Source organism: Dromaius novaehollandiae, chromosome 9 (assembly GCF_036370855.1).
Source record: "Dromaius novaehollandiae isolate bDroNov1 chromosome 9, bDroNov1.hap1, whole genome shotgun sequence".
NCBI classification, from domain to species: domain Eukaryota; kingdom Metazoa; phylum Chordata; class Aves; order Casuariiformes; family Dromaiidae; genus Dromaius; species Dromaius novaehollandiae.
Window position 1 is genome coordinate 19851567 of NC_088106.1, and position 11300 is coordinate 19862866.

The window sequence follows — 11300 nt, forward strand, 5'->3', positions numbered from 1 at the left end:
TCTTTGGACCAGCTGCCATAAAACTCCTGATATTTCTCATAGATTGGTGGCTCCGTTCCAGGCAGGAGCCTTGCCTTGGTGCTAGCGAAACTCCTAGACCTGCACCAGCGGAAATGTTTTAAATTAGCCAGAACAGTTGCAAGACTGGTGGTCCGTTAGCAGCTTCTCAGGCCAGAGGAGGGTGAGGGACCTCAGGCCTTGCACTACTGTCCTTGGGATGCTGCTGTTTCAGTATTTTCACCTTCTCTCTTTCTTTAGGCAGGATAGAAGCTTGTTTTAAAACTGCCAACAAAAGCAAGAAGTGTCTCCTAGTCCCAATGCATGGGTCTGGAGGAGAGGAATCCAGTGCATCATCCTCTGTAATCCCTTTGGGAATATCCTTATTGCTTCCATGTACATCCTGACTCAATAGGAGTACATACATCTGAGAAATGAATTTGTTTCGCTGGTAATGGAGTCCTTCTGTCACTCAAGCTCAGTTGTATTAGTGTTATTACTCCTGGAGGGAGATTCTTTCTAAAATCCTTCCATTACTGACAAGTATTCGTATTCTTTTCCTAGTCTTCAAATTCTTTTACATGGAAAAGAAATTACATTAGAAAGTCAAGCACTCCAAAGTTCAGAAATGGCAAAGTTAAGGCTATTTGGACAACATTAATTCAGCTTTATTTTGCCTGTGAGTGGCAAGGCCATTGATTACACACACCGCTTTGGCTAGTGCATGGTATTTAGAGCACTCCAGACATGCCAGGGGGCCATGTACGAGGGCTCCCGCTGCCTCCGTAAGCCCTGCCATTGCTTGCAGCAGCCAAAGGCGGGCGTGCAACGAGAGAGCCAAGGTGCAGCTGGGAAAGAGACACCAGATCGATGGTTGAGACAATTGAATGTCAGCCAAAAAAGTAATATAAAAGTAGACTTGGCTGGAAAAGAGGGTGTATGTCAGGGGCAGGAAACCCTGAAACTGGAACTGAACGATGAATTGAGCTGGGGATGATGTACATGTCTTAGCCGAAGTCCTCTTTATGTTAATACCATTGCTCAACCTGTTGACTCCACCACAGTTTTCTCATTTGAGCTTTCTGCAGCCGGGATTATGGGACTTTTTCAGTTTTCTTACTGGACTGTGGTGGTCAGCAGCCTTGCTCTGCTGCTGCAGTGCCCTCGCCGTTCCACCTTTTTCCTCACCCCTTAAATTGACCTCTCTGCCAAATAAGCCAACCTTAAAAGAGCACATTTTCTATCACATGCTGCTTGCTCGTCTCGTACACTATACTCGTGCCTCAAGCAGTCTGTGCTTTCCATTTTGATTACCAGAGCTTGGGCAAGAGACCATTTGCGCTCCATGTTTGGCCACGCACGGTAGCAGGACTGCACTTTTCACTGTTTCCTTGGGCACCTCTGGGGAGTAGCACTTGACTTCAGGGTTATTTGAACACCACCTCTTCTCTGGGAACATCTCTCCTTAAAGTCTATATGACAGTAGGACATCAGAGAGACTCCATGCTTTCATCCTTCCTGTCCGTGTTCCCTTGGTGGGGGCAGCTTTCGAAGCACTGAAGACTGCAGCTGAAACCATGGAGCCTTTGGGGGAGCCCAGATCTAAGGGTGGCGTGACCTGCATCAAAGACTATGCTGTGGAGAAGGCGCAGGTGAGCATTATCATATGGATTATGGTGGAAAAGACATTTTAAAGAGAAAGGTCTTACAAGAGAAGTTAAGAACAGTCAGACCCTTGATTATTCCTGTCTCTGGTGCTTCGCTTTACAGTTGGATCCTTTTAACTGTGAATGTCTTATTTTTGGCTTTCATCCAATTGCATGAAACCTTATCAAAGCCATAAATATCACATCATCCCTTGAAACAGACCTGAAGTGGAAAAAAAAATCCCTTCATCCATAAACCTCTAATCTGTAGGATTTACCAATAGTTCTTTTCTTTGTGATTGTGAAAGAAAACCCTTTGAACAACAACAAATATGGGAACATTTCTAGTACTAATCCCAGATACATTACTTGAGTTCTGCTCTCAATTGATCAAAATAATTAATATGTGATGTATTGATAAGTTTTGTCTATGGCGTGGTGAATCAGTCCAAAATTTCATATGAACTCCATGATGGTGTAATATTTAGCAATAAATCATCCTGACTCATGGAAACAGAACACAGCAATGGAAATATAAAATACTGTAACTGAGCTGTAAAGCAGCATCTACATAATTCCAACAAATATTTATTTCTTTTTTTTTTTTTTAAAAAGTCTTCAATACAGAGCGTGGTTTTGAGCTGGAAAGTTTTACATCAGGCAATAGTCTTCTTCCTCATAAAAATGTTAGTATGTTTGATACAGCTATGAACAAAATATGTTCATCCATTGCAATTGATAATAGACATTTTTTTTCATTAATTGGCAAGAGAACTGTTAATCTGGAATATATTAGTTTCAGCTGATTTAGCAATTATTCCTGGTTTTGCATTATGTCAGAACAGTCTATGTATTTTGCATAACACTGTACTAACAAAAACTCTGCCAACTTACCTGACAAAAGTAATTTCCCACTTCATGTTTCAGACTTAAATTACACTACTGGCATTAAAATGGACAAGACTGATAAATATAAGCCAGGAGGAGATAAAATTGTCTTCAAAAGGAAATATGGCATTCAGTTAAGCAGTTCTTCTGTTTACAAAATCCTGTGTTCAGATTCCTGCACCATTTTGCAGGACTGGGTTGCTGTGGTTTGACAAACATATATGTAACCGAAGGAAATGTGTTGATGTGTGGTATCAAAGAAGCATTTCTAGGCCATACCTCTTATGCAAACACACAGATTTGTACTGAAATCTAAATGGGATTTATCTGGGAGATTTAGAAATCTGTTAAAATAACATTGTATTGTCAATACAAGTCTTAGTCTTTCCGTTAGGATTTCCAGTTAGTGCCAAATGTTTGAGTTTGAGATATGAACAACTCCGCAGTGGGAGCGGTTTGAAATTTTCAACTCAGTTCACAGCTCTGTAGGAGCTAGTAGGTGATATTAAATTTATTTATTATAGTACAAATTGCAGACACATTCTGCCTGTTCAACATCCAATTTATGGTCCCTGGTCCCCCTCGCTGGTCAGCATTGCCATGTAATGCTGACGGCGGCAGACTGGCTGGCTCAGCCCAAGCACTGGCAGTGTCAGGCTTTGCAATGCATTGAGAAAGGAAGGCTTTCCTAGTTCCAGTACACCCCAATAACGGATGGCAGTGCATAATTTGTGAGTGAAGAAAATCCTCAGTTCATGTAGTGGTTAAAAAGAAGCATAATGTTTCGCCAGGGAATCTTCCTTCCTTGGACTCGATGGGCAGACTGACTAGCCCACATTTTGTTCAGTGGACTAATAAATATGTTATTCAGCATTGCATGGCCAAGTGAATCTTTTACTGCTGTTGCATATTCTAGCCAAAGCATTTGCTATGTGGCTCTACTAAATCCAAATTAAAGGCATCCACATATCCAGCATAACTGCAACCTTCCCCCTGGAATGTGGGAGAAATTTGGCATTACTGACTTCAAAGATGGGGAGAGGGAGAGCAGGAATTTAATTCTGCTTGTATATGAGGTAATGTCAATTCCTTGCGGTCAGAAGACTCGGACTTAATTGATATCATATGGCTAAGAAATGTGCTCTAGAGCTGGCCTCATGTGATTGCTGCTTAATAACTCTTGATGGGAGTCCAAAATATGTATGTATGAAAGCATGCTGGAGCTGCCTTTCTCACTTGCCAAGATCACTGTTACCGAAAAACTTTGTACCTTTTGCAGCCCCTGAGTAGATCCTGGTAGCGGCGGGACACGTACGTGGTCGGGGAGGCCCAGTTGGGCAGGTCTGAGGAGCCGTGTGAGGGCAGGGGGGCACTTCTCCTGGCCCGTGGGCCACAGCAGCGACGTGTCCGCACGGGGCGTCACCTCCAGTACCTGCTCCGGGGGGGCCTCAGTGCCTCCTGCCGTTGTCCCCGCTCCCTGTTCCAGGGGAAGGAGTCTGCCCACGCCTGCACCGCTCGCAAAGGTACGGAAGAGCCTCCCGCCAGTACTGCTGCTGTGAATCGTTCTTCCCGTGGAGTTCGTCGCCTTGGTGAGTCGCAGGTCTCGGAGCAAAGGAGTCATGCTGAGCTCCTGGACAGGAGACTCAAAAAGGGGTTAGCTGACAACACACCTTTGGTGACCCCCTGCCCTCCACTGGTCCTGGACAGCCTCCCCAGGACCAGGAGCTGGGATTGCACTTACCAGTTTGACCAGAGACCTCAGAAGTGTGACTTGGCCCCAGCGCTGGCCAGGTTGAGATGCAGTATGGGTTTCTTGAGCGGCTGACGTGGGGGTCTGCACGCAAGCCCATGTCAGAGAGCAGCGCGCGCTGGGTGCGATACACTGGGTATAAGCGACAAAAGGAGGGGCAGAGTCCTGCTTCCTTCTCCTCTGCCCCGCCCCAGCATTGCGGCTGAGAAGGAAATAAGGGATCTGACTCTGTCACTGATCTGTCGCAGGATCCCGCGTGCCTCCCTCCCGCCCGTCCTGCCTGTTGAGCCGGGAGCTGCCCGGGGCCTCGCAGCAGTGCGGCAATGCCAGAAGTCGAGACGACTAAGGGGTTTCCAGGGTATTTCTCACTAACTGAAAGCAGGTGATGAAGTGGCTGCTGTTTTAAATCTGCAAAGTTAGAATATAGGTAAATAAATTCACTGAATGCACTATGAATTAGAGCAGTCAAATTATGAATTAGAGCTCATCAAAAAATGTGATGTGAGAATTTGTGAAATTTCTGCAACTATAGAGGATAGGTACCCAAATGTTAGCACCTAGAAATAGTTTTCACAACTGGCATAGTACAATTTCTGTTATGACATTTGTGAAAATTCTCAAGGGAGGTTTTTGTGCTTCAGTTTGTGTTTTGAACTAGGAGTGATTGTGGGGAGGATGGCTGCAATTGCTTTCTTTTTTTTCCATGAAGTGCCCAATATGCAATTTAGGGCATTTACTGCCTTATATAATTCTAATAGGCATTTAGGCAGTTTAATGTACCCAAAATTAAAAAACACAAAAATGAAGTTTCCAACAACATAAACTTCTCTTTGTTTGATGCCATTTGTTTTATGACCTATTAAGCTAAACATTTAACTAGGAAAGAAGAAAAGCAAGTGCCGTATTGTGTGCGTGCAGTACAGCTGGGCAGAAGATTGTAACATCTTCTTTCATCTACTCAGTAAATTTCGAAACATCGAGACTGTGAAAAGTAAGATTTCGTCTCTGATCTCTGCAGATAATCGGTGTTTGTGCAATTCTAGGTGCATTTAGAACATGAACTTAAATTACATTTGCAAGACTGTGTTACTTGTTGTTGGGAAACTGCAATTCAAGTAATGCAGAGGGACATTGTTTACAGTTGAGTGCCATGACTTGGTGGATTTTAAGGCTCACAGTTTTAGTTGCAGCTTTAGTCCTCAGTCTAAATTTGAATTACTTTTATGCTCTGCATGTTAAGAAGACAATGCCTGACAAAGCCGTGCACCTATTAATGCTGCCCTAATACTGTGTTAATATAATGGAATCAATATGATTGAAGAAACTCTTATAATAAACTTTCAGACAAACAATTAGCTGTCAGCTACAAGGGCTTGCTTTGTAACACTGCAGATGTAAGATGGGCAAATGGCATATCTCCTGTTCCCAGCACTGGGAAAAACAAGATAGCCATGGATAGCCATGGTTGATGTATCCTGACTTTTTAATGATAACCACCACAAATGCAAAAAGCTAAGTAAGTAGGTGACGCCCAAGGCAATGCAATGTCACTTGTATCTGATTCATATGTGGAGAATTAAGAAAATGTAAGAGATGGTCTCATTTTTTTCTAGTCTTGGAATAACTCGTGATTGTGTGGAAGTTACTCCAGATCTGTGCCCCTGTGAGAAGAGAGTCAGGATCATCACGGGTAAGAGGTGTTTTCTGAGGTCCATGTTCTGAATGGTTATAAGTGCCCAATTTTCATCTGAAAATTTGGCACTTGGGTCTCCCGAGATGTCAAGAATCACGTCTGCTCGGCAGAGTGTGTTACGTACGCCAAGTCCCAGTGCCGCAGCTGGGATTGCTCTGGGCTAACGAACTGAACTCAGCAAAAGCTGCTCCTGTCGGGTCATTACAGTGCACTGGAAAAAACAGGGCGGTGATTGGAGCCTTCTTTCTCCAGTGGCCCCAGCCGTGCAGTAACACTCATCCTGTGTGTCTTCAGTTCTGCTCTTTGGGCTCTGGATCCCCAGAATCACATGGCCAAAGGCTTCCCACGCTGGGGCTGCTTCTGTAGAGGTGTCAAAAGGCTTATTTACAATCAGAGCTAAAACTGAAAGAGTTATGCTTGAGATAATTGATATGCATTTGATTTCTATCACTTAACAAGAGGATACAGAAGAACGATTAATTCAAATAAGAGTTTGTAGGAGGGGTATCAATAGCCGTACGCAGAAAACAGTTAATGTGAAACCTCTCCTGGGATTAGAAAGCGTGCCAGAGAGATAGCAAAAATATGGAAAACTGAAGATACTTGACACAATGCAGAAAAAGGAAAACAAAAGCAGATCTAGATAATTAATGATGAAAACAGAATTATATTCTGATTGGGGAGAAAGTAAATACACTGAAAGGGCCAGAAATACTTCTGTGAACAGGGACTGATGAGTGGGACACTTCTACTGTTTCTGTGCAGCAGAGGCAATGTTTAAATCATAGCAGAAAAATTATGAGCTTTTAAAACTATTGCTCAGGCAATCAGAGGTGAAATGCCAGAAAAGGCTATTTTCCTTTGAAAAAGGGAAGCAAAATTACTGCGGTGTCTGCTGTTCTCTTTCCATTCCCCCTTCTCCAAGCTAGCAGAGTTAACAACCACATCAGAGCAAATCTTCCCCTTGCTCCTCTTCCAAGAGGAAGAGATGTGGCCAATTCATAAATCCCATCCTTGGAAGCAATGTCGGGAGATGTTGTGGCCTGTTACCATTAAAATACTTGGTGATCTTGTTTTACATGTATACCCAGTGTTTTAACATTACCTCTGTAAAGCCATCTTTGATTGGATTTTTGCTGGGACTAGCACTAAACTGCACAGTGCTGAGGCAGTTATTAATGTGCAGATCTTTCCTGTGGTATTCAATCTTTGCTTAGTTCTCCCTGTCTGTCTTAGCCAACTCTGACAAATTACAATGACTACATTTCTCATTGCAGAAGATTAGATAATCAAAAGGCACTGTTATTTCATAAATGTCCATAAAAAACTGATTAACACTTATTGCAATGGAATACTAAAATGTTGTCCTAAAAATTGATACTTTAGTTTCTAATTTCAATAAACACAGTTCATCAAAACTCATGGCAATGGGCTTAGCAAAGCCCGGCAAAGCCTGGTCCCAGCCCGGCAAAGCAAAGCTCTTTCCCTGGCTGGCATCTTGTACTGGCGTATGGGCCTACTCCAGTGGTGGTCAGCCCTGGGCAGGTAACACTTCGCTTGGCCCAGGAAAAGCCTTACCCAGCTGCCTGGGGCAGGATCAGATCCACGGAAAGACCCCCACTTCCCCATCCTCAGCTGGCGGTGGTAAGTGCTCCGCTGCCGCCCTCTGTGCTTAATTGGTTCCAACCCCACAATAAGATGATATAAAAATTCTTGTGATGGAGCATGGAAAAAAAACTCATAAAAAAGTCTATTAATTTTTATGCCTCGTAAATGTAAACCACAATTCACTTTAAGTTTGCTGTAAAAACATTCCTCTTTAAATCTGAGTTTATAGGACAGGGAACAAATAAGATTTCAGAGAGAAAGGCTGGGTTTCTGTTCTCTGGGGGACTTCATTGTTATTAATTAATAGCTCTGTTTTGTCATTTTTGTTTTCAAGCCCTGGCAAGGAGAGCATTTCTGAAGCTCTGCTATTTCACTGCTTTCCTATGATAAATACTTCACTAACGAACATCTCGTAATGCATTCATGCTGCTTACAAGTGCTGTGGTGGCTGCTGGAGTCAGAGGCTGGTCCCCTCCCGCGGGACAAAAGCTGCAGTGGGACCTGGTAGTGAGGCTGCAGGGACACGACCTGCTGCTGTGAGCCAAGGCCACCGGGTTTGGCCCTTAGTACCTGATCCCACTTTCAGAAACACGGTGGTGGGGAGCAGCAGTGCTATCAGAGCCGCTCTCCGTTGTCTGAACCACAAAACAGAGCCGTAGCATCATTAATACGTCCTATCCCTTGCGCAAGCGCTGGGCGATTGGTGTTAAAGACGTTGCAACCATCCAACCCCATGAGGATCCCTGCAGCTGATCAAAGAGCAGCAGGTTTTGGTGGACAGGTATTTGAAAACAGCGCGTGCTTCAGCTTGTCCTGTGTTATTATCCGAGGCTGCTGTGCGGTTTGGCATGAGGCCGTTTCCCCTCGCCTACCACATCGGGTGCCTTATCAGCAACTCAAGCCACACATCGGTTTCTAACATAGAATATCCCTCCCTTGCGTGGGAGAATTTAGAACATATATGATTTATTTATGGGCTGACAAAATGTAGACTTTAAGGCTGAATATTAATGTAATAATCCAAATGGCTATAAAGCAGTTCATTTTTCAGAAGCGATCTCCCACAGCTTTCAATGGCTTTAATTTTTTTTCAGTATTCTTCAGTGCTCTTAAAAATCAGAGCACTTTCATTTCACTCTCCTAAACACAGTCTTATATTAAGCAGCCTTCAGTGTCATCATTTGTTTTGGGACTGCTTCATGCGTTCTGCAAAAGCAAGAGACTAGTGAACTCTTTGGGGAATTGTTTTTGAAGTTTGTTTTTTGTCTTAAAATATTCAGAATAGCATTATACACAGCATTCCCCTGCATAGGATGCAGAAACTATAGATGAGATGTAACAACTAAATGACACCCTCAAGGAAACTTCACACTATTTAAACATGGGAGATATTTTAGGCGGAAGAGCATGGAAGGGATTCTGCAATGTGGGTTACTGGGCTATATTTAGACCATTGCTGTCATTCATACTTTAGGTTATCAGGTGCAGAGAACATGATAGAAAAGCCTGTGCAATTCCTGCCCCAAAAGGCTCCTATTCTCCCTCCATCACGCTGCTTCGCTGAGGGCAGCGATTCCTCATTTCGAGCCCCACAGGCAGGAGCGGTGCTGGCTCCCTGGGAGAACCAGAGGAGAAATTCCTCCTTGGTCTGCAGGCTGATTTTTAATCTTTTTTTCCTGAGAAACGGGGACTGCGTTGCTAAATATTCCCACGCAAACACAAACGGTGCTGCATGACAGTGGGATGCGGAGCCCGTCCGTGGTGGGGTGGGAGGGCTCGGCGCCCCTCGGGGATGCTGCCGTGGGGGCTGCCGCGGGATGGGGCTGCAGAGCACAAAACACCCAAGGGAGGTTTTGTGCTGGAGACTTTTACCTCAGTACCCTGCTATTTCTTTGACTTTATTTTTAAAAATCTATTTAAGCCCAAGTTCTTTATCTTATATTGATGTCCCCCCAGATGATAGGTCTCGGACAGCAAAACACTGCCAAACTTTGCTCTTCCCGGGTGGTCCTGGAGCGCAGCGATGCTGTTCAGTAGAAACCGGAAGGCCCAACAGCTCTACTTGGGGTGGAAAAATAACCCAAAGGAGGTGAGGAGGGCTGGGTCGTGCCTCAGAGTAGATGATGGGGAAATGGCATGAGGGCTCCTCACCTTTCCATGGCTTTTCTGGGACTATTTTCATGCCTCTCTCTTATTTGGCACATAAACACACATATAATGCAGGAGGAGCTGTTATGAATGTTTCACATAAACAAATACTGTTTAAGATCAATAAACTGAGTCCCATAGTCTTTGGCCCAAGTTTATGTACTTTGGAGTGGAGTTTTAAATACATAAAAACGCCTGAGCAGGAAAACCAAGTGTGCGGCTCCGAGCAGAGAGAAGGTTTATCATATTCCCATTTTACGATCCTTTTGCCGGAGGGAACCATTCATCATAACTGTGCCAGCAGTGCTGGACTCACGTTAAAAAAAGGAATTATATTGCTCCTGCAGCGCTTCTTTGCGCGAGAATGAAGTTGCCCTCCCCGGGGCGCTGAGCCGGGCGCACGGGCGCAGCTGGCCCCCGCCGAGCTCGCTGCCGCCTTTTCTCAGAAAACACATTGCTTTTTCTCTCTTCTCCCTTAGATGGAGCGGGTGCACGGAGGAGTCGGTCACCTGCAAACGCTGGGCCAATACAAGTTACTCCGCGGTAGAGTTTTTACACCAGCGCTGGATCCAAATTTTGGCATTCTCTCCGCGCTTCTTCAGTTTTAATGTCCCGCTGCCTCTCTCTGCCTTGGGCACAGCCGACCCAGCCAGCAGAAACCACAGCACATCTCTCGGACAAGGTCATGCCAGTGCTTACGGACCGTAACAGAGGACCCAAAGCAAGTTCCCAACACGCCTGCGATATCCTGGCCCCGCACAAGCGGCCCTCCGAGGGCACCCAAAGCCCCGAGCAGCGCACGGCACCCGCAGGGACACCTCTTCGCACAAGTAGGGCAGCGCGAGGTGCCGGGAGCTGAGCCCCTTCGGGCAGGCAGCCCGGGGTGCCTAACGAAATAATTACCTTTGGTTTTTTTTTAATTGGAAAGATGACTGAAGAATTTTACAACTGCTTCATCCAAATGAATCTCCCAAGAAATGCAGGCAGCTTCCTGCCCACTCCGTATGTTTACTTATGCGCTCTGGGTATTTGACAGTTAGGAAGAAATGTGGGTGGAATGAATTTTTTGGAGCATACTGGCTTTTTAATAAAACAAACTGTTTTTGAGATAATCTTTAATCGCCCCTGTGCGCCCTGGGTGAGCAGCAGCCAGCCATTTTTTGCATTGCTAAATATTCTGAGCACAATATTGCTGCGCCCTGCAGCTGCAGCCAGATTTTAAGCAATGTTTAGGCGCCTAATTCTCTCTAAAGTCAATACTTGCTAATTGGTGAATCCATCCATCTTCACACACATACCTATACATTGCAGATTACTGGTGTCCTGTACAAATATATTCCCTGCCTTCAAGACATTTATTGGACAGATATGTAAGAAGAGTTCGAAATGTAACTGCAAATCAACTACTATTTTTGGGTCCTTGTTGTTCTAGGTCCAGGCGTAGCTGGAATTTTCCACGTGGAGCTCTGCTGCAGCTGTAGGGTTGGGAGAGTGAGCTGTCGATGCCATTTCTTTGCCTGATTTAATCTTTATAGGGTTGAGAATATGTTTATAAAGTGGGGGAGCTTGA

General features: G+C 44.7%; 1 long non-coding RNA gene across 1 annotated transcript; it reads left to right on the forward strand.

The window, feature by feature from the left end:
- Positions 1 to 5546: 5546 nt before the first annotated feature.
- Positions 5547 to 10844, forward strand: LOC135329220 (uncharacterized). Its single transcript, XR_010390589.1, has 3 exons — positions 5547 to 5971; positions 9539 to 9671; positions 10210 to 10844. It is a non-coding gene; the product is annotated as an uncharacterized LOC135329220 (long non-coding RNA).
- The last annotated feature ends 456 nt before the right edge of the window (positions 10845 to 11300 follow it).